This window comes from Mastomys coucha, unplaced genomic scaffold (genome assembly GCF_008632895.1).
Source record: "Mastomys coucha isolate ucsf_1 unplaced genomic scaffold, UCSF_Mcou_1 pScaffold15, whole genome shotgun sequence".
NCBI lineage: Eukaryota > Metazoa > Chordata > Mammalia > Rodentia > Muridae > Mastomys > Mastomys coucha.
This window is the reverse complement of record NW_022196897.1, coordinates 157,630,465-157,650,048: the sequence shown is the minus strand read 5'-3', so window position 1 is coordinate 157,650,048 and position 19,584 is coordinate 157,630,465. Positions and strand designations below refer to the sequence as shown.

The window sequence follows — 19,584 nt, the reverse complement described above, 5'->3', positions numbered from 1 at the left end:
TATGACCCACCACCACGCAAGGCATGTGCCTTCCCAAATGTCATACTTTCCTGCTCTTACTATTTTGTAGATGTGAAACTTTATGCAACGGTGGCAAAGAATTCCAGTTTAAAAGGTGATAAAGGTGTCTTTACTCCCACGGTGACTGGAGGCACCTGTCTAGAACATGGGCACCAGCAAACGTGCGTGAGAACATCACCACTGGCACACAAATGTCTAAGAAGCGGCTGCCTAGAAAATCAGGATTTGTTTTCAGATTAATTCAATTCAAATCCCAGTGGTCACTCTGACATTCAAGATGAGAGAATCTCGCTTCAGTGCTGGATGAACAGTGTGTTTCTGTCTGGTACAGCGAGTTTCATCAGGAGAGCGGCCGGCAGAATGATGGAACCTTTGTTTCTGTCTGAAAGGAGCAAAACTGAACCATTTAGTAAATAATACCTAGTGACCTTGGTAAATACAACCTCCTCTCTCCTGAGGATATTTAAAATTTCCCAAACCTTGCCTCCGAACACCGGTAATAGGACTCATTTCCAGATAAGAGCAGGAGGCTGTGAACTTAATCCACAGGGAAGGGAGCTGTCAATCCCTTCTCAAACAGACTCGGGGCTGCCTGCGCTTTCTGGGATTCCAATTCTTGTTTCCAATTCTTGTCTGTACCTGAGATAAAAAGAAGTAAAGTCCATAAAGCATATGAGGTATTTTAAAGAAGGGATGGGGGACCTTTACATAGTCTGTCACCTCTGGCCACTGGAGATGACAGCGTGTTGAGTGGAAGGGCCAGAAGACTCAGTCTGTGGCCCATATGCAGGACCTCCATCTGGCTCTCAGGTGTGTGAATCTAATAGCCAAGCTATCTGAAGTCCAGGCAACGCTAGAAGGAGCCTTACTCGTTTAAATGTTATCATCTTCTCTGTGTGCTTTTTATCCCTGGTAAGAATAAAAGCCAGAAGTTAGGTGAGGGAGACAGAAACAGAGGCAAAAGGCAGAGACAGAGAATACCACAAGAAGGAAACCTTAGGGACTGGACAGGGGCTTCTAAGGGAGGGGACTTAGAACGGAATGCTGTGGAAGGGACAGAGTTCAAATTGGTGTCACGTGCTTAGTTTCGAATGACAGACTGATTGTTTTGCCGAAGTCTTATCTTAACACAGGCAAAATTATAAAGCCCTTTAAACTATGTTTCCCGGTGTGAATTTAGGCATAATGATTCAAAATGCACACAGCTCACTGGACATCGGAGACTGTGAATTCATTTCAACTGTTCACAGGCCCTGATTTCTTCACTCCCTCATAATCCTGTAGCTACAGGTAGAGCTCAGACAGTCTGGGCCAAGGGACTTTCCTCAATTACCAGTAAAATGCATATTGAAAATTCTAATATTGTGACCTGGAGGAGGAAATGTATGCAAGCTGCCATTAACTCCTATTCTGACGGTTTCAGAAACGAAGAAGTAGCCCCCATGATGGGGAGCAAGTTCAAGCATCAAGCTGGTAAAATTAGCAGTTCCTGCCTATAATTGGATCTCATAGGTAATTGCAAAGGCTGTTATTGAATGAATAGCTTGAACTTTTCCCTAAACAACTAGGGTGCTGGGAGCAGCTGCAGATGTGGTCAGCTCTGTGTCCTGGTTTGGAAATGATGATGCTCATACTACATTACATTTTTGTGATAAATATGACTTTAAAAAAAAATCAAACAGAACATTTCAGCAAAAGCCTTGGCTGCTGGAACGTAGTAGATACCTATCTAGATAAAGCTCAGAGGTGGCAAACATCATGGGTATAAATCTTCTGTGCCTCTGACAAGCTGGGCTCGCATTTCTGTGTAGATAGATTTCTACTTCCGGTTTCTTAGTCAGGGTCTCCGTGTGGATGAGAATGCGAGAATGCGGCATCTCGGAGGAAGCTCAGGTTAGCCTTGAGTTCCTGATGCTGCCCCCCTGCTCCTCTGCCCTTCCACACTGTCTCCATCAAGTTGACCAACGACTCACATTGGCCATTGCTGAAGCCACTTTGACGTCTTCATCCTTCACACTCACGTCCGATTGATTAGCCCATCCTGCTGGCTTTACCTTCACAGACAGATACAGAGCCACCAGAGTAGTCCAACGAACCAGATGGTGAAAGCAATGCACACGGTGGAAGAAACTCGCTTCACAGTACCAGGCGTGGTCTCCCTGCACTCGTGTGGTCTATCCCCTTCGTCCTCAGCCTGTTCTCACAGAAGAACAGGAGTCAAGTGACCTGTGTACTCCACCGACTTAGGCCTACATTCTCTCTGCTATGGCTCCCTGTATCTCAGAAAGAATGTCGGCCCAGTGACAGCAGATAACATTCTAACATCTTCAGCGACAGCAGATAGCGTCCACTCCTACAAGTCTGTATCCACTGTAAGGCAGACATAGGCCCCCTCCCCTGTTGTTTTCTGGCACTCCAGGCATGCTCTGTCAGCCTCGTGTCTACTTTCCTGATCTCCACCCTTCAGGCATCCTCCAGGTCCTCCCTGGAAGACCCTTTCTCTTGGATCTCAGCTCCAGTCCCTGTTGAAATCTGTACCTCTACTCCCCACAAGTCCCGGTTTCCATTTCCTGATGTTTCTCTCTTCAGCGATGGCCACCTTCCAACCTTCACATGTCTAACTTCCCTTACTTAACACATCATCTCCCTCTATCAGCTAGGAACGTGACGATATTCATCACACCTAACTATCACGTGTGCCCACCTAATTTCTGGTATTTTCTATGGTAGTACAAACAGACCAAGAAGAGACCCCAGCCCCCTCGGCATTCACACCTACCCTCACATTTCTTCTCATCTTGATGATAATTGATGGCTTGGTTTGTGTCCTCTTTCCTCTTCTGAGCAGTCTTTGGTTTTTAATTCTCCCCTGATTTGCTGCATAGGAAACCGAGTAGGCTTCCATGTCACGTGGTAGCAGCAACCCTCCTGTAAACTGGATGCTATGGGGATAATGAGACGTCTCTCAGAAGTACTCCGAAACGTGTCTATTCAACCTCCGCTCTACTGCGCCTCTTTTCTTAAATTCTCCACCTTTGGGTGCTTCAATTCCACTATAATTATTTCATCACCAGCTAGCCACAGGAAGCAGCTTCGGCTCCTGTGATTTTCTTTCAAATAAACTGGGGTTAAAATTGTACATAACATGTGAATGCAGGCTTTCATTTTCAAAGGGTAACGTGTATGTTTGCTTTATCTTATAAGCTCACCTCATGCCTGGGTGTTAAAAATACCACATGCATATTGAATGCAATGCTTGTTATTGCTCTATCCAGTTCCTTCTGTTCAGATGACATAACGGACCCACACAACCATTCGAAGTGATTCCCTTTACCTTGCTTTTATCTAAATATGTTCACACACAATTTAAAACTTAGAATTTAAGCTCAGATATTTATTTATTTATTTATTTATTTATTCATTCATTTATTTATTATGTCACGTTCCCAGTAAACTTCATAATGGTCAGATATGCTATTACCCTGATAGTCTTTTGAAATAAAATTAAATTATAGCATGATGTCCTAAAATCTACAAATGCATTAGTACCCTGGAGTTATCATAAAGGCTCATTTTTCACCTAGTGAATAATTTTGGGAGCAGACAGATTTGTATTAAAATCTGTTTCATTTATATTTTTAGATCATTTGTATTAAGAAAAATTCACTTGTTATTTTGGGGAATTCCTTTGAATGTCTCCAATATACTAAATTAGAAGTTAAGTGAAAAGATAAGTTGACAAATGGACCTTTAAAAGGTCCATACTTGGGGCTTTAGAGATGGCTCAGTGGTTAGGAGCACTTAATGCTGGCTCTTCCAGAGGACCCAAGTTCAGTTTCCAGAACTCAGCCAGGTGGCTCATAGCTGCCTGGAACTCTAAAGACAAGGTTTCTGGCACTCTCTTCTGGCCTCCAAGGGCACACTTAATTCTTTATGTTAACTGATTATACCCATCAAAACCTACATTTCATTTGAAACCAAAATATTCCAAATCCTATCATGATTATACTATCACTGAATGGAAGAAAAAAATCTTTAAAGTGATTGCAATTTTAGGAGTATTTTAAAATCCTAGTTATGTATAAAGTAAATTTATATAGTATTGCTTACATACAGACCTTCAAACAAAAAAACCCAATAAATTGAAATCCAACTTAGCTATCTTGTGGATATAATACAAACATGCTAATTTTGCATCCCTCACCCCATATAAGTTACTGAGATCTGGGTAAAGATAAGTAAAAGCACAGAGTGATAGTAATTTATTGGTCAGATCAATGGTGTGTCAACAGTGTGTTGGGTTTTAGCTGTAAGTCATTATTAACAAATACTTTTCTGATATTTTATGTCAATATTTTGCAATAAATTTAACTATTCAACATGGTACTATGACTTTAATTAAAAGCCTATTAATCTTGATGTTGAGATTAGCATTATATTTTTCTTTATTGTGAACTCCGAATTGACTTGTATTGGAAGCTTGTTAGCTTGAGTCTTCTTACTGTTTAGCAACAGCTGCAAGCTGGGCATGGAGTCAGTTCCCAGTCACTGACAGAATGTGTCCCGTCTAAAGGAACCAGGTGGCCAGTATGGCACCTGTTCAGTATCCTGAGGAAAAGCAGAATAAGGTGGAGGAAGAACGGCGGAAAGGAAAAGGAGGACCACATAGGGAGCTAATAGTTCTTAAGTCTATTTGTAAGAAAACTCAATTGTATGACTGAGAGGAGCCGATGCCATTGGTGGCGAGCTTCACTAAGCTTTAGCAGGTGTCACATCTGAGAAGGAGCAAAGGGTGACTCCAGCACCGTGCTCAGTACTTCTTCCAGCCATCAGAGCACACACATATTCATTGATACTTCTCTCTGTGAGTAGGGGTTTCATCTGACCATGGTCATAAGCCATCTATGAATGAGTCTCTCAGCACAAGCCACACAGATCTGGTGGTTCAGGGAGCAAATCATTTTATCTCTGGGAGTTCTGTAGCTCTAAGTCCAAGACACAAAACCAGAAAATAATTAGTGCCTCCGATGGGCAAGATTTTGGTGATTCGTAAGTTTTATTTTTATTTCAAACATCCTAATTGTGGTTTGTAATGGCATCACATTGCAGATGCAGCTTGTATTTCCTTAAGGGCTAATTAGGTTGAACGTCTTTTCAGAGCTTTTTTTTTCTGCATAAGAAATATGTGCTCTGTTCATGTCTTTTGCCCATTTCTAATTGAATTTTGTTTCTTTTGAATCTTGTAGTTTCTTTGAATTTTTTTTTCTGGGACTAAAAGGTCCATGTTAAAGCCAGTCCTGCTATGGGAATGTTTGGCAAAAAGCTTCGAAGGACTCATTCAGGAGAACTGAAGACTTCTCAGGGAGACACAGCTCAAGACATCAGAAATGGAGAGAGAGCTCAATAAACAGGGCAACTGCTATGCAATCAAGAGGACCCAGCTCCATCCCCAGTATTTGTTATAAACCCGGAATGGTGGTTCATGATTATAATTTCCAAGATGGAGAGAGGGAGACAGGTAAGGTGCTCTGTTAAGCCAGCCTGTCCTAGTTGACAAATTCCAAGCAAGGGATAAACCCTGCCTCAGACAAGACCAAAGGCATCTGAGGTGGGTCATCTGAGGTTGACCTCTGACCCACATGTGGACAAACATCAGCCATCACAGCAATGTCTCCTTCCTTATTTTCCACCCTCCCCAATATCTCTCTTCCTCCTCTTTCCTCCCACTCTTTCTCTTTCACACACACAAGAATGGCCATGGGATGGTGTGGTCATAAGGCTATCATAAAACACAATTATAAAATGTCTCTAACTTGTGACAATTCTATCTAAAATGTTAAATGGAATTCTCCAGTGAAAATAGGTAGTCCAGAGAGCCCTCTTATGTTTTTATATATGAATTAAATTGGATTACTAAAAGAGGACTATTAACATTATCCATTTCCAGGTTGTCATAGTGTGTGGGTCCTGAGAATGTAGTTCAGTTCGTATTCACTGTAAGACCTCGGATACTACACAGTGTCATGTGCTCTCTTCCCTGTGGCTTTAAGTGCTCAGCGATAGCACCTCATCCTCAGGAATGATGACCTCATCTGGAATTGTTTATGCTTTGCTTTTTTCAGTTGTGCTAGAATTCTATAGGGGTCTTGCCTATTCTTCTTTTACTAAAGAACCAGCTCTTTTATTGTATTTGCTGAGTTCCTCATTTTAATTTTGACATCTACTCATCTCCCTGATACCTACCTCTTTGATGATGGAATTTAACATTATGTTTTATTTAAAACTTTTATAAATTTATACACGTGTGTGCCCTGCATGAGTTTCTGAAGCCCATGTGTGTGCATGTAGAGGACAGACGTTGTTGAATCCCCTGGAACCAGAATTGCTGGTGGTTGTGAGATACCTAATATGTGTGCTAATAACAGAACCTGGGGGTAAGAGCAACACGTGCTCTTAACTGCTGAGTCATCTCTTCCAGCTTTTAATTGAGATATTCAAGGTAAAAATTTAGAATGTTTACTGGGAATGAATTTTCTTTTCTAATAAAAGTATGTGAGTTCTGCAGATTCCTTAGTCCCCACCCAAAGCTGCCAAGATTAATTCAGAATTAAAGGAACAAACTGCCCTGTTTATTTTTTCCCAAATCTATTAATTCATTAGGTGTTATAAAATGATGATATTCAATCTTTATCAGTCTTTGTTCATTCATGTTGCCAGTTCACTAAAGACTGTTTTCCCTTGTTGACTGCTTGGTTGCCTAGTAACCTATCGCCAGCTCTCCTCCTGATTTTTAAAGTACCCCGTGCTTTGGATGCACTGTAAGCTATCTAACATTCTCTAGCATTAGATATTTAGTCCATTTCTATTCCTGCATCCTTGTACTAATTCTGCACTGAATAACCCTGTCTAAACCATTACTTTTTTGTTATTGGTTCCATTTTTTTCTATATGAAGATTGCATATCCCCATGGCAAGGAAGAGTATAATTTTCAACTGCATACTAACTTTCTGTTACTATAACACATTATTGAAAAATTCAAGTTTCCAGCAATACTTGCTTTTTATGTCCAAGCTCTGTGGGTCAGAAGTTCGGTGGCCTTGGATCTAAACCTGAAATCAAAAGCTGAGCAAGGTAAGCTTTCTGGAGACTCTGGGCATCAATCCAGGCAGATGTACAAGCAGGCCATTGTCACTGTGGACTCCAAAGGCTCCCAGCACTGGAGCTCTTATCTCTTGGCTGGCTGTCCCTCACCAGCCATTTTTATTGATTGATGCCTCTCCTGGTTTCTTGGACTCATGATTATTTCTGTATAGGCTCTAGGCTCAAATAGTGGTTCTAGTCTTTCTCTGTTGCTGGAATTTGTTCAGTTTATTTTATCTGTGTATATGTGTGTGTGTGCATGTATGTGTGCATACATGTGTGCATATACATTTATTTGTGTGCTTGAGTGAACCTGTATGTGTGTGTGTGCATGTGCTAATACCTGCCAGATAACATGTGTCTCTCTTTGTCTTCAGGGACCACCCTCACACCTTACTTTCTGAGGAAGAGTCTCTCACTGAACCAATGCTTACCAATTGCTCTAGATTGCCATCCAGAAAACCCCAAGGGTCTGCCTGCCTGACTCCCCATTGTTGGCATGATAGGCACATACTGCCATACTTGACTTTTCACCTTGGTGGGTTCTGAGGACCAGACTCAAAGACCCCATGCGTGCACTGGCCAGACTTAGCTATCTCCCCAACTGTTCTCAGACTTCTCTTGCCTTGGCATCCTAGGATCCTTACATCTCTCTTTCTGAACGAGCCTGAGAAATGCTTCTGAATTAAGTATCCCATAACTTTAAAATACTTGAGATTACACTGACTCATCTGGATAACCCAGGAAACTATTTTCAAGATGGAATATGTAATTATAAAATACACTTCACTTAAAAATGGGCAATTTATGCATTTGTCATAGGCACCAAGTCTGTCCAAGTTACTAAATATTTGTTGAGTAATTGGGTTCAGTAAGATGGAAATAGAGAGATGGAAATGGGTGGGTGGGTAGGTGGCTGGATGAATGGATAGATGGATGGACATGTGATTGGGTAAATAAGCACACAAGAATGACTAGAAAGGGGATTAAATTTTGAAAAGGTATGAAGGTATACCAGAACACAACTTACTGTGATCCTTATAATATATTTGGTGCAGTAGAATAAGACAGTGGAGATGAAAATTTGACAAGGGTTAAGATGGATAGCTCTGAGTGGTGTGGTCCAGGTGAAGTCGCCTGAACCAGATTTCATGACTGTTGACTTCCCCTGAAAAGTCCAAAGAGCTGGAAATAAATATCTAAATATCTACTATTCAATGGTTAGCTGCAGTGACTTTTTTTTTTTTTTTAGCAGAGTTTACCCGACTCCTAGAAAAATAATTCAAAGAAATGGAAGCCAAAAGTGCTAAGTAGAGTAGCAGAGCTGAACTGTCCGGAGATGGCGTCTAGCTCTGAGCTGATGTTTAATCTGAAGCAGTTTTTAAATTTAAGTAACATTAACATCTCACCATGCAATGGATGTGTCTTAGTGCTACTGCATTGTGAGACAAATATGATCATTCAGCTATCTTGGAAATCTCCTGGAAAGAGCAGCTGCAGGGTCCTAGGTCCTGCTCCACAGAAAGAGCAGCTGCAGGGTCCTAGGTCCTGCTTTCCTGCTCAGCGGAAAGCCACATTTACTGTCTAATGAATCATTTAGGACTATCTTGGGGGAATGAAAGAGCAACAAACCAAATAAAACAAAACAAACAAAAAGGAGGGTTTTAATGGACACTCGTGGGAATTCTGTTCTAGGTTGAGATGGGCTGCAGTCTGAAAGCCGTTGAGATGGGCTGCGGTCTGAAAGCCTTCTCTTACATTTCTCTGTGTCTTTCCCTTTGCTGTTGCCTTGCTTCCACGGTGGCTCATTCCCTTCTTAGTGCACTGTTCAACTGGCCTTTGCAACCCACACTCCAAGTCTCCAGGAAAAAGGTGTGAGTGAGCTTTGCCTGGTCATGTGACTGCTATTAGTTAAATTTGCTGAATTTGGTTGTGGAGATTATTGTGTAGAGAGCTTTACCAGCCCGAAACAACCAGAAACTAGTGGTCTGCTTAGCCAGAAGACAACTGTGCAAACAAATTAAGAGCTTCACAATGGGGTCATCATAATCTGCTTGAGTTCTCTGTATCTTAATTCCTGGGTTGCTCTTGTGAGAGGTCTCCCTCAGGCTCATGTTTTGAATGCTTGATTCTCAGCTGATGGTAGTGTGTAGGCATAATGTTTTTGTGCATTGTATAAGTTTATCATTGTGTTATTCAAATGCTGATTTCTCTGCCCTCACGTCTTGTTTCAGCCTGAACATGGCATTATAATGCTTATGTCAAGAATCTCCTGTCTTAGGTTTGTGTAAGAAAGTCTTACAATTTATTCTCTGCCTTATCAATAAACACTGATCACCCAATGGCTGGACAGAAGAGGGAACAGGGCAAAACTTCCACCAACCAGGAGAAGGAGAGAGAGAGAGGAGAAGGAGGAGGAGGAGGAGGAGGAGGAGGAGGAGGAGGAGGAGCTAGAGTTTGAGCCACTAGGAAGTGCTCCTGAAGCAGATCAGAGGAAGAAGTTGTTTTTAAGAGTTCAGGTGGACAATGGAAGCCCTAATTGCAGGCATTATCTGGAATCATGTCTGGGTGATAGCCAGATTAGTTTAAGATAAGCCATTAGAATTCCCAGATATTAAGGTGAAGCCTTAAAATAAATCTTTGTTTCTTTGTGTAGTTATTGGGAACTATCTAGGATAAAGAAATACAGCTGCCATATTTACTGTTTTCACTTAAATTACAATAGTTCTTTTTACAATAGTTTGTGTAAAGGTGTGACACTGTAAGAAGTGGAGTGTGGGTGGAGGAAGTAACTCACTCAGGCTCTCTCTCTCTCTGTGTCTCTCTGTCTCTGTGTGTCTCTGTATGTTTCTGTCTCTCTGTCTTTCTCTCTGTCTCTGTCTCTCTGTGTCTCTGTCTCTTTCTCTCTTTCTCTCTCTCTCTCCTGTCTTTCCATATGTCTTCTGCTACTTGAACATTTCTGCCACACCCTCTCTGCTATTATGGACTGAAAACTCCAAACTCCATAACCAGGTCTTAAATACATCTTTCTTCCTCTTAGATTTGCTTTGTTTTTTCTTTGTTTGTTTATTTTGTTTTTTAATGTCAGACATCCTGACATACTGAGAATCTAGTCTACACAGGAGATAAAATGGCTGTGACACAAGAGACCCCATATATAGCGGATGCAACTAGTGCAGTTTTACAAAGGGGAGATGTATAAATATGTGGGCAGACTATAAGGAGTCCCCAAGGAAATCATGAGGAAACAAAGCCTAAAGATTCTCATAATAAAAATAAGATCACCTTTTTACTATCACTAAGGACTCTATACGGCAACAGGAGAGACAGTGTCCTAACTCATGAGACTGAAGGGATCCTGAGAAACTCTACCTGATAATTCTAATCCTTTATGAAAGAATGCATGTGTCCACAGGACTCTGGGAATTCAGAAAATTGGATAATTACCCAAACTTACCCCCTGTCCATTTCTGATGTGTTACGTTCTTCCCAGTAGCTAAGTCCAATTAAGAGGCGGAAGGCAAAGGGGAGCTGTTATCCATTGCTACACCAATTAGCATCCTCAGGACTAAGGTGTGACCTAGAGGGCAAATAAACATACACCCAGGAGTGTACAAAACTGGGATGTGATTGCACTGGCCAGCCAGGCAGGAGCCTCTTTCCCCTTGATTAGCTACAATGTTTTTATGTTTTCTATAAAGACATAAATTTTACTTTTATAGCTATATTTATATAAAATCAAAGTATTTAAGACCAGTGAGTAAAGGCATTTGCTTGATGACCTGTGTTTGATCCCAGGGACCCACATAGTGGAAAGGAACAGACTCCACCAGTTTTTCTCTGACCTCCATGTGGCATAGGCTTTCCCGCTCCTTAGCTAGTAAATAAATGTCAAAGATTAAATTGCAGAAACATACCTTATTTTAGAGCTTATCTGGAAAAAACAAGCAAATGTACGATGGATTCCATTCGCTGAGTATTATTTTCTGCAGATTGCAGTTTTACTATATCTATTTGCAGGGGGAGCAAAGCGAATCATTGAGAAGGCAGTCTGGCTTGGCTCTGTTGATGGCTGAAACCCAGGGAGGTTGCTCAAGGACATCAGTAGCTTATACCTGGGAAAGCTCACTGGTGACAGATTAATCCCAGTCACCAGGCAGAGCCTGAGACACTCTCGTACGTCTTGTCTTTGGATTCTTTGGATTTCTCCTTCACAGCCTCTGGCTGCTGTGTATTTCAGATGATGCGGTGTTCAGCCACTTGTCTGCCCTCCATCAAAAAAGAATTTAGTGAGCACACTCTTTGCCTCTAATGGGTAACCCAGGAGCCATCCTTTATTTAGCGCTTTCGACTATACTCTTCAGAGTTCTCTGGGGTTTCTTAGAAGAGTGATCGGCCACAGAATGACCATCATTTGACAAGCAGTGTGGAGTTGTGGTTGACCTGCCAGATGGAGGGCTCGGAGAAGACTCCAGGCTTCGGACAAACTGTGGAAGAATATTTCAATGAGAACAACCACAAAAAAAGAAATAGGCAAACAATTTTCTTTCCTGTTAAAAAATGTTTGCTTTCAGAATAACACAAATTCCTCTACACTCTCACTTGGGAGATCTCCGTCACCAGGGAGTTACACGGAAAGAGACTCACACTTGACCATTTTGCCAGATGCTGGTCTGCCTCATGCTGTGTGAGGCCTCTGCAGAGAAAAGACACATGCACATCTACTTACTCCAGGTGAGGCATCCACCACAGGCTGAGCAAGGATTCTACCACAGTCCTAGCTGCGAATCAATGAGTTCTCGGGGAGATTCTTACAGGCTTGCAGGTGAGGCTTTGCTTACTGAAGTAGCTACAACTCAAGTGCAGCTGAATCACCAAAAAGCCCAGCCCCACACAGATGACAACTCACAAAAGCTGCAACTGAGGGGTTGTCCGCACAACCTACAGGCAGCTCTGTGGACCATGGCTGCTCACTCTTCTCCCCTCCTTCTGTTTGTATAACCCTGGGGAGGGACCTTCATGAGTTTTGTTAATTCAGCTTTCTGAGGCAGGAAGTCTGGTTACAGCTTGAGTCTCATGAGCTCCCTTCCTTCTGAGGGAAGGCTCCCCATTAGAGGGCTTCTCTATTCAGCATCCTGTCATAATCTAAGAATGCTATTTATTCTAACCTCTAGTGTGCTGTGCAGGGACATTTATCTCCTGAGTCATTACTTCCTGAAGTCTTTAAGCTACTCTGTCCTGGTCCTTACTGCACACACGGGTAAATATGGACCATGCTCAGAATTTTAGTCATGTGAATGACATGGTGAACTTCAGTCACCAACTCTAGGCCAGAGAACTCCTATAGACTTGGTATTCTTTCATTATTTTCTCTAGTTTTTCTTACAAAGTCATCTTCAAGTTCGACACATCCTAAGTAAACCCTAGGACAGTCCCAATGGGCTCATGCTCCACGCTGTTCCATTTCCCTGTGAGTGCCATACTTTTTTCTCTAGTTGTATGGCTATGTGAGCCTTCCAGTAAACTTTTGCATCTCCCCTTTGATACGTCACCATCCCAACCAGCCTCTCTGCTTCTAATTCACCACCAATTCCTGTTTTGTTTGTTTGTTTGTTGTTGTTTTGTTGTTTATAAGATCTTTGAAGGCTATTTTAGAAACCATTTACTCTGATCAAAGCCACCACTCTCTACTGTAGAAACCACAGCTCTGTGCACTCGCCATATCCTCTCCAAAGTTTCATGTTTTAAACAAAATGTTTCCCTTTGCCTAAGGGTTGCCATTGTATACAACAGTCAGGATGTCAAGTTCCAAGTATTCCAATGTCTCCTGAGATTTCACCCCCATCTGTTCCATCTCTGTCATCAACCAGTTTCCTGGATCCTGCTTTCCCTCATCTCTGAGACTGTTGCACCTAGTATCCCCCACCAAGAATAGGCCCCAGGGAATCTAGAGGTCAGGTGGCATTGGGGGGTGGAGACATCCATGTGGAGACAGGGGGTTAGGGAGGAGGTATGGGATATGGAACAGTAGGAGGGTGGATAGGGGGAGAAGAATATGGAGTGTAAAAAAATTAATTAATTTACCAACTAATTATTTTTTAAAAAGAATGTGCTTCTTTTCTATCCTTTCAGCTCCAGAAAGTCTCCTGAGACTCGCCAGACTCAGCTACATCCATCTGCTGCATGATCTACTTTTATAATTCTTCAGAGTCATGTTAATCAGAGTGAGAAATTTCCTGTGTCCTTACTGTTAAACATGTTTCAGATTCCTTATGATCCCACGTCTTTAACTAGACTTTATTCATTTCTTCCCTTATTAAATGGATCTTTTCAGCAATCTAAGAAGGTATATCGACATGTTGGAAGAGACCCAGATGTCATGGTCTGAATATGCTTTGTCCAGGGAGTGGCACTATTGGGAGGTGTGGACTTGTCGGAGAAGGTCTGTCACTGTGGGCGTGGGCTTTAAGACACTCACCCTATCTGCCTGGAAGTCAGTATTCTGCTAGCAGCCTTCAGATGAAGATGTAGAACTCTCAGCTCCTCCTGTACCATTCCTGCCTGGACACTGACATATTCCTGCCTTGATGATAATGAACTGAACCCCTGAACCTGTAAGCCAGGTCATGGCGTCCATTCACAGCAGTAAAACCCTAACTAAGGCCCAGAGTCGCATGGGAGCATTCAATTGCTGTGACCCACTGCTGTCACAGTTATCCCTTCCCTTCTAGAATCTCTATTCCTTGGGGATTAACATCTACAGACAGCACCCATTCCAGTTATCTCAGGGAGACTGGAAAGTTGGTGATTCTAATTTAGATACTAGCTGAGCGAGGAGGCCCTCTTAAATTATTAGCCTTTCGCTGCTGAATTGAAGTTTGGGTCTGAGCATCTCTGGCAATTGCTCAGTCATTCGGTGTTCTGCTGTGGCTCTGCTGGGTACCAGCTAGGAGTGCATGCCAGCCCTCTAGATGGGGTGGCATGTTCAGAGTTCAGCACACGGTACTCTGACACAATGTTTTGTTAGTGGGAACTAATGTTCCTTAGTGGGAAGTGGCACGCTGCTATTTAAAGCCCCACTTAAGAAACCAACACAACATGCCACTCCTTTCAGGGCACCACGACCCACCCCGCAGACAATGCTTCCACGGTGACATTTCCACCTGAGTGATTATGCCTTTGTCTGTAGCTTGGGGAAGTTTTCGGCTCACGCTGAAGCATTTTAAGAAGGAATTAAAAAGAATTTATCCAGCCTGTTAACTGATTACTCTGAGGGGAGAAATTGCTTTGGAAACATGGTTGAATTGCTTAGAAAACAAAGGCAGAAAACGAACCCACGGAGGCTGTGCAGATGCGGGTTGGGGTTGTTGCCTGCCTACATTCTGGTGGTTGGGTTGGAGTAAACACCTCCAATGGCCCAGCTTTGGGAGTGCACTTGGTGCTCACAGTGCACTCTCCTCAGAAGAAGTGCCCGAGTATAACAGAAGTTACCTGCAAATACATGCCTGATAGGTTGCTCTGTACCCACAAGAGGCCAAAGCTTATGACTATGCAGGCAACGACATGAAAGCAGGTTTTTCTCAAGGTAAGGCGGCTGAGTAGGGGTTGTCTGTCTGCAGCTTCCCAGTGGAGTCTTCCAAAAGCTAGACTCTGCCCTCAAACACATTACCTTTATTTAGTTGGACTTTCCCCTCTTCCTCCACATGCTTGTACCTTTCCCTCGAGAACCCAATAAATCAGACTCTACTCAAACAAAGTCAAGAAAAACCTCAGTCTGGTCCCATTGAGACCACCTCAAAGCACCATTCAGGCATGTCTTGGTATAAGTAACACACAAACTGAACTATACATCAGAGGGTGTTGAAAGGAGCCATGATAAATACAAGCAAAAGGACAGAAGGTGGAGGTGGGGGTCTGCAAGAAGCAACAGCCTACTGACTACACTCTGGTCATCTGGTCAACCTGGCCCTCAGGAGATACCCCAGCAAGTCTCCTGCACTCGAAGACCTGAAATCCATACTTCTCGGCAGGCAGAGGATTGGCTAGGGAAAGAAAATTAGGCAGAGCTGCTTTATGGTTCCAAATCTCTGTGTGTAGGCTGCAGAAAAGTCTATTTCTCTGAAAATATGGGACATGTAAGAAAAGGCTAACAGTGGCCACTTGGGATCGTCTTAGCAGAAGTATTTTCTCAGACTGAATCTGCACAAGAGGATCATTCATAAACTCTGGCAGATAGCAGGAAACTCCCATTCAAAGAAGTACCATAGGCTTTCACCATTAAAGATGATGAAAGAGTTAAAAGCAAATTAAGCATGGCCCCCTTTCCGGCCTTTGATGTCTTAGGTGTTTGAGGACCAACACTTCTTGCTGTATCAATGCCTGCAAGAAACTCCTACTAGAAACAAGCAGCTGTGCTTTGAAACATGTTGGTCATATATCTAAGCATATTATGAGCAAGTTAATTTTTACTTTCTTTGCAATGGAACATCATTGCTGGGTATTTTTCTGTTGTTCCTTTCTTACTCTGTTTCTCTTCAGGATCATGAACCTAGGAGAGACATTTAGAACTAACTTTGCAAAAAGGTGCTGTCTCTTGCCCTAAAAACAGCCTTATCCCCGGATTTTAGTCAACAATTACCCCAAGTTACAAAGGGTATGAACTATCAAAAGTTTTCATCTTAACTTGGATAGGGAAATATCTCACAAGACCCTGGATGAAGAGCCACAGGCAGTTACTAGTGTCTGTGAGATAGAGAATCTGTCTTCTACAGGGATTACAGAGGACGTGACTACATGTTATCTAATCTCAAATGGTCAGCCCTAAAACTGCATGTGCATGAGAACCACTAAACGGACACAGCTATATTTATAGATGAGTGATGTCTTATGCCCTGAAAGCATAGATGATTGGTCCTTCCCCTTTTACATACACAACCATTTCCTTGATCCTGAGTGATGATACAGATGAGGATGGCCCAACCCAGACACATACACCCTCTTATTTCCCTATCTTCTCAGAATGATCTGGGTGCCTAGCACCCTGTTCCATTCTTGCCTCACCACTGCCCTCTTTGTTCATGTCACTTCCTTCAGTGCCCACAAACATGGTACATTGCAGGCTCATTTTTCTTAAAATTATTTTAAAGATTGGTTCATTTTGTGTGTACATATGAGTACCTGGATGCATGAATACGCACTGCATGTGTGCCTGTGGATGATATAAAAGGGCATCGGATGGCATGAAGCTAGTTTAACAGGCCTCTGTGGGCTGCTGGGGATGGGGAGTCCTGGGAAAGTCTCCTGCATGGTCAGCCAGTGCCGTTGAGCCATATCTCCAGCCCCTTCTCCTTTTTATAAGTTATTAGATGTTTTCCTTACATGTAATGTTGTGAAGCCCACATGCTTAGTGTCTGTACCTTATTTTCTGTTCTCAACAACATCAGTAAAGTGGTGGGCATGTTCTTGGTCTTGTTGAGTTATGTCATGAATGCATAAACTCAGTACAGCCACTCACAAATGTAGCCACACCACTCAAATAGTTGAACTCCTAATAACCTTGTGGCTAACGTCTTATGGCATCATGATTGCTATTCCACTGGTAGCAACAGAAATGATCCTTCAAATATGGATAATCACAACCCATCACACTTAAGTGAATCAATAAAAGCAGCTTTATTATTGATCCCATCATTATCACATGGGATATAAAGAAATATTCATGTGTCACTCTCTTGCGCTTATCCAGATTCCTTCAGTGAAAAGTTATTAGGTGGCTCTGTCCCCAGTTATATGCAAGAAAAAGCAATAAAGTTTCTGCTCCCAGACTTTTATTATGAAATGAACACAGAGCCCACTGAAAATAAACAAAGATATTTTTGTCTCTGGCCACTTTGGATAATATGAGTTTGTGGACTCAGAAATTTGACAAAGCTGTAATTTTGTATGCTTTCCAGATATCTTAAGATAAAAAAAAATGTATCTTTTCCCCATGCTGTTTGACTCCAAATCAGCTCCATTTCTGCAGAAACAGCAGAGGAAAAGGCAGCATTATGGTCAACAGTGTGTTTAGGGGGTAGAGATTGCTGTTTTTCATTACACAAGGCACTTGGGGGTGCCTGAAGTATGAACGCTAACCAAGAGAAGCCAATTCCATTCTCACTCCCATTGATCTACAAGGAAAATAATTCCATAGAGAGGCTACTCTGGAGGAAATTACACTTCCAGAAGAGGTTGGTCACAGTATTTCCGAACAGCGCTATGAATATACGCACTGTTCCCAAGATGGGTGGACTCGCCTTGCTCAGTGTGCATAGGCTCAGAATCCGCCCAGACAGCCGAACTGCCTTGAAGCTTTATCACCTGGTCATGGTGTCTGCTTGTCTCTGTGAACATTTGCGAGCACACAACATTCACATTTTTGTGGATTTCACATGACCCAGATGGCTCATTATTTTTCCCATTAAAACTTCATTTCATAATTTAAGAAGTTGCCAATTGGAAAATGTTGTCTCTGACATTATTAAAATGCATTCGCTAACAAAGACAGTAACAGTTGAACACTAGGAGAACACATGAATGTTTGTATGTAATATAAATATAAAACTCAATGGATTCTTCAACCCTGAACAAAATTGCTCTAAGATAACTTAATAGAACTTAATTATACATTTAAAAATTTAGATCTACTCACTTTCTATGTGTGATTTTTATTTTGCTTTCTGTCTACATGCACGTATGTGTGTGTATGCACCATGTGTGTGCTGTGCAGGTCAGAAGAGGATGGTAAAAATCGCCCGATACTGGAACTGTAGGTGGTTGTGAGGTGCCATGTGGGTACTGAGAACCACACTTGGGTACTCGCAGAGATCAGCAAATGCTCTTACTCACTGAGCCACGGCTCCAGCTCTAAATTTCATTCTGTCCTAGTGAGTCAGAGCCTTCGGTAGCCTACCTGAAGACTTACCTTTAAGAACGTGTTGTGCAATGTGTTGGATTAGGATACAGTCATTGAAGTTTTTTTGTAATCTCCATTTCTGTATACCACATTGAAGCACAGAGCTAAACAGAGCTACAGACAAACGCCCCTTCCTTTCCCATGATGCATAAGGACCACACATTGACACAACTATCTGGAGAACTATCTGGTAAACTAGACATGTAACATGTAAGTAACATTCTGAGATCTACTGGGAGAAATCGGCACACCGCAAGGATAGGCTACGGGCTGCCCCGACTATCACTTTTGCAATAAAAAAACAGACTCTTAGTGATAACCCAAGTGACCTTCACCTCGACAATGAGCGCTTTATGATAGTGATAAATATAAAAATGTAACGACATAGCGCGATGGCATGAAAACTCTACACTAGCCAAGCAGGTTTGTTTTGTTTCTGTTTTTGTTATTCACAGAGGGGCAGGAACTAGCCATCTTGGATCTTTCAGACCAGGAGATAAAATAGAGAATGTCTTGTAGATCCTGTACCTTTATTTTATTTTTGTAACTACTTAAACTATATCCACTTAAAATAACCACGGAGTGCTAAATGCAGTTGATACAATGAGTAAAATAAGAAAGTGCAGCTGCCACTGGATGTGGCTCCTAGGCTGTGGCTCCCTGAACCCTGGCCCAGGTTTTCTCATGCATATGACTGAATGGGAATAAGTTCACATGTCTGAGGGGAAGGAATTAGAGCCTACTTTGCACATACTCCAGCGACAGAAACTCCAAATCGTGCAAATTAAGTACTACTTTAGTTTGCATTTGTGTATTTGTGTGGTCTAATAATAAATGCCCAAATCCATAATTGTGTGGCTCCCTGGTAGAAAAGAAGATAAATGGAGTCCCTGGGGTCTGGGAGGGTGGTGCCAGGGATGCGTTATTTATTATTCAACTAGACAAGAAGCCAAGGGTATTTACGGATTTTTCTGATACTTCACACGTGCTATAGATTAGCTTTTATTCACATTAAATGATTCATGCCAATTTAAAAGTTTGGTAGAGTAGTGCTTTACGGTGTTAGTGATGGTTTCGAGATAAATGACATCCAGTCGAACATTCAAAGTTCCACAAAACTAATAGTTTAGGTAGAAAAGATTCTTTTATGATTAAGTAGAGTTGGGGAAAAAACATGGGCCCCAACTCCTAGCTGAGCCTTTCCCTGGTGTTTCTGATGAGCACAGTAAACATCTGCCCCACCCCGCCTTGGACCACAGTCAGTCATTAGAATCCCCTGTGGGAAAGGTCTGCGGCTCCACCTCCCTCCGCTCTGGACTTTCACTGCACTGATTCAGTAAGAACTTTGAAATGCTGTGACTCTTTTTTTAAAAATGTGTTCTTTCTTTCTTCCTTCCTTCCTTCCTTCCTTTCTTTCTTTCTTCCTTCCTTCCTTCCTTCCTTTCTTTCTTTCTTTCTTTCTTTCTTT

The 19,584-nt window shown here is 42.2% G+C and overlaps 1 long non-coding RNA gene across 1 annotated transcript in view; it reads right to left on the bottom strand.

Annotated features, from left to right (window-relative positions):
* Window positions 1–11,139: 11,139 nt before the first annotated feature.
* LOC116092561 overlaps window positions 11,140–19,584 on the bottom strand; it is a 14,873-nt gene continuing 6,428 nt past the window's right edge. The window contains exon 2 of the long non-coding RNA XR_004119329.1: window positions 11,140–11,649. This is a non-coding gene — a long non-coding RNA (uncharacterized LOC116092561). The remainder of the gene's footprint in view (window positions 11,650–19,584) is intronic.